Here is a 4,322-nt window from a genome sequence, read left to right as displayed (position 1 = left end):
ATAGAAAATAAATTAGGACTCAGGTCGACAAATTGATAAGCATCTTGCTACAACAGATCGAACCTTGCTACATCATCACTCGAAACATAGATGTAGTTGCATCGGTGGAGGAAGCGGTGGAGAAAATGTTGTCTGTTTTTTGAAGAAGCATCCCGTCTCCGATTTTGGCATGCTGAATTGATGTTGTTAGAGAGATTTTTAGAGAAGCATATGATTTAGAAGATGACACATCACATGTGATGGAAGAAGGAGAGTGGTAAGGGAAACAACGGTGCAACAAATGGAAAACAGGGTTGCGTCGCAGGAACATAGTAGATAGAAGGAGTAAAATCGATCGGCCCGATTGCCTGGAGAAATGGTGAGACATCCTCATTCCTTCCACTATTGATGATTTTAGGGATTTTTTGGTAGTTGTGGTTTTATTGAAGAAGGGAAAGTTGGAGTAAAGTCATTAGGTGTGTAGAGGCGGTGAAGCAGGTGGAAGACACGTTATCTAGGGTCACTGCAAAATCATCGGCTCCAAAGCACTTGCTATTTGAGTCGACTCCTAACTTGTACTATAGACAAGTAGGGTTTTAACTTGTAAAATAACATTCTCAAAATTTTATAACCATAAACAGATTTACAACTTCAAATAATCAAATAGGTTCAATACAAAACTACACTACTACACTGGTCATAAAAAGAATATGTTACAGAGATTACTCGTAACCAAGTTTGCAGAATACAAACCTTAACCTTAACAATTAAGACAAATAATGAGAGAGAAGCGATAGAGTTTTTTTAGATTGTGTGTGTGTGTATTGTAGCGAAGCATCAATCCACTTTGAACTTTAAATAATAGTGGGTGGGATACGGGTTGGCCAAGGATCTGCTTGTTTCTCCTATAATGTTTGAAGTGAGTCGCAACCTTTTCATATATAATTTTGACATATTTTGTCCTTCTATTTCTATCTTATAGCAAAACAACGCATCACCAATCCAAGCCCAATAAGCTCATGTAGCCCATGAAGAAAATATCATACAATAAAGTCATATGACCTAAAAAAAAGTAGTAGAGAAACTAATCTAAATGAAAAAAATGACTTATTCACAAATAAAATTGATTTATTCTATTTAATATCCCCCCCCCCCCCCCCCCCCAATCATATTTTTAATGGATTAAACAATCTTAATTTTGAACAAAGTAGATACTCATGTTGAACTTAATTTAGAGACTTAGTGAAAATATTAGTTGTTTGCTCTGAAAAAAAGTCTTTATAATCTTATCAACATGATCCATGACTTTATCATGAACACAATGCACGTAAATCTCTATGTGATTTGTTCTCTCATGAAAATTTGGATTCAAAGACAACTAAATAGCAAAATTATCGTCACAAAAAAATCAAAAGGAAGATTACATTTTGACGAGCAAATCCCTTAACAACTTGATAATCCGTAATGCCTTACACTTGTGACAAAAACCATATATATGTATTCAGATTTAGTTGATCAGCTAGAATTGTAGCGTGGTTCTTACTTTTCCAAGAGATAATAATATTTTCCAAGAACAAACAAAATCTCGTTAATTTTTTTTTTTTTTGTAATAACATATTTCTACCAATCATCATCAACAAAGGTTGATAATTTTTGGTCAAAAGACTTAATTACATAAATACCCTTACCAAGGCTAAACTTTAGATATCTTAACACTCTTATATCAAGCATAACATAACATAACATTTTATGAGATGTATGCATGAATTGTCTCAAAGTTTGTATAACAAAGGAAATATGTGGACAAGTAATAGTAATATAAATAAGTTTTTATATCAATTTCTGGTATCCAATAAAATTACTCATCAAACTATCCTTCTCATCAACACCTTCATTACTCACAACAGTAAATGAATCAAGATGAGTGTTAACATGTTTACACTCTATCATGCCATACTCGTGAAGTAATTCAAGAATTTACCTACATTGACACATGCAAACTCCAAAAATCACTTTTGATAATTTCAATTCATAAAATGAATTTTATTTCATCTGAATCTTTGATTTAATACTTTGACTTCAAAAAACTTTTTACTTTCTCAATTTTAGATTCAAAATTTCCACTTAAGATGATATTATCAACATATACAAACAATACAACAAAACAACCATTTTTACCAAAAAATATATAAAAGGTAATCGTTTTTACTTTGCATGAAACTAAATTCAATTAAAAAAGATGTAAACTTTTCATTCTACTTATGTGGTGGTTGTTTTAAATTATAAAGAGACTTAGACAATTTACAAACCTTTTTTTTCTCATCCTTGGAAAAATAGTCGGGATGGAAGGCCATATAAACTTCTTCTTCATCATCATCAGCGATGTAAACTTCATCATCATCAACAACATCAATATTTCTATTAGAAAAAACGTTATTAATATCAAGTTGAGACAACTTACAACTTACAAGCACTATTTATAGCAAGATGAATAACACAACGAGCGGTGACAAGGTTTACAACCATAGATAACGTTTCATCAAAATCGATGCCCTCTTTTTGAGTATAACCATTAGCTACAAACCTATATTGCATCTATGAATTTGATTTTCTACTTCATCTCGAAACGTTTTTAACACATTAAAGGTTTAGAATTTATTTTTAATCATTTAAACACAATCATATCTACCGGCATCATCAATAAGACAATAAAGGTAACAAAGTATATTTTACCATGTGTCGCGGTCATACAATGATTTTTCCGTTGCCAGGTTTTTAATAAAAATGAGTTTTTTCAAAGAATAAAAGAAATTTTAAATTGGACCTCAATTTAGGAATATCATATTTCATGCTACTATTCATCGATTTTGTTTGAAACTAAATTGATGCAGAGATCAAACAGGATAAAAATGAACATCAAACAAAAAATTGTAGTCACTGGAACGTCGACAAGAATGAATTATTATTATTTTTATTTATTTATTTGCCTTTCTTGACATCTTTTTATACATCAATGGCTTGTGGATCATTTTTACGGATTGGATTTTGTGATTATGACGTTGACTTGTTTTTTCAAGTTAAACTTGTTTAAATTGTTTCCAACGAAACTTTTTTCGAATGAAGTTGTATTTATTTCTAACTATTGTTTAAAAGTTAGAAGAAACCGTCAACATCCAGATTAAAACCCGAAACTTTCAGTCTAATAGTCAAAGTCTCTATTAAGTGGATTAGTCACATATTGATGAATTTAGTTATATTATTTATGAATATGAGTTTCTTAATTGAATTTTTATTAATTAAATTATATGAATATAGTTTTATTTATGTATAAATAGAAACTGTACGAATTAATGTATGAATATAGCCGTATGAATTATGTATGCTACCTTCATTTGGTAGAAAAAAATCTTAAAAAAATCAAATAGACATTTATTAATGAAACAATAAACTCATATGATAATTCGTTATGTATACTACTTTCATTTGGTACACATATTAGGAAAAAAAAAATCTTAAAAAATCAAACAGATATCTATTAATGAAACAATAAACTCATAGGATAATTCGATTTTATTGATTTTGCTGAAAAATAAAGCATGCAGTTTTTTTCTCAAGTTGAATTGATCGAAATTCCAGTTTAAAAATGTTATTATTATTAGATTAAATCATATTATTTTATTATTGTATGAGATATTTGATCAATTCTTATTTAACCAGAAAAAAAATCTGTATTATATTAAAACAAACATTTTGATTGACACATAGTATATTTTTATGCACACTAATGCTTATTTTTTTAGTATTTTTTTATTTCAATTTATATAAATCCAAAATTTTAAAGAGTTTAAAATTGAGTTGCAATTTTTTTACATGTATTCTTCATAAAACTTTTTTATTTTCTTATTATTTTTGCCGTTTTTTAATTCACGTGATATAAATCCATAAATTTAAGAGTTTAAAATTTATGTAGCAATTTATTCCCGATATTATTCATATAACGATTTAAACATATTCAAAGTAAGGTTGCCGATGGACATTTTACAGCAACGGTGAAAGTTTTATGTTCTTCGGGGGTTGCTCCATTTGGGGGTGATACCACGAAGACATTGGAGGATAAGCATCCATACAAGCCATCGCCTTCCATGCCCAACACCATATTTTCAGAACCTCCCCTGGTTGTGGATGTTGACAATGTCCTTGGGGGAATTAAATCCTTCCTTAAAGGTACCTTGTGTGGAAGGAACGGGTTGAGAGCTCAACACATTTTAGATGCCCTTTGTGGAGAAGGTTCGGCTATAGCCAAAGACCTCTTGTGTGCTATTACTTATGCGGTTAATCTATGG

General features: G+C 30.2%; 1 long non-coding RNA gene across 1 annotated transcript; it reads right to left on the bottom strand.

Annotated features, from left to right (window-relative positions):
* Window positions 1–1,562: 1,562 nt before the first annotated feature.
* Window positions 1,563–2,574, bottom strand: LOC122198174 (uncharacterized). Its single transcript, XR_006192067.2, has 3 exons — window positions 2,448–2,574; window positions 2,289–2,368; window positions 1,563–1,960 (listed from the first exon to the last, which is right to left on the bottom strand). It is a non-coding gene; the product is annotated as an uncharacterized LOC122198174 (long non-coding RNA).
* Between the last annotated feature and the right edge of the window lie 1,748 nt (window positions 2,575–4,322).

This window comes from Lactuca sativa, chromosome 5 (genome assembly GCF_002870075.4).
Source record: "Lactuca sativa cultivar Salinas chromosome 5, Lsat_Salinas_v11, whole genome shotgun sequence".
NCBI lineage: Eukaryota > Viridiplantae > Streptophyta > Magnoliopsida > Asterales > Asteraceae > Lactuca > Lactuca sativa.
This window is presented reverse-complemented; position numbering and strand designations above follow the sequence as displayed.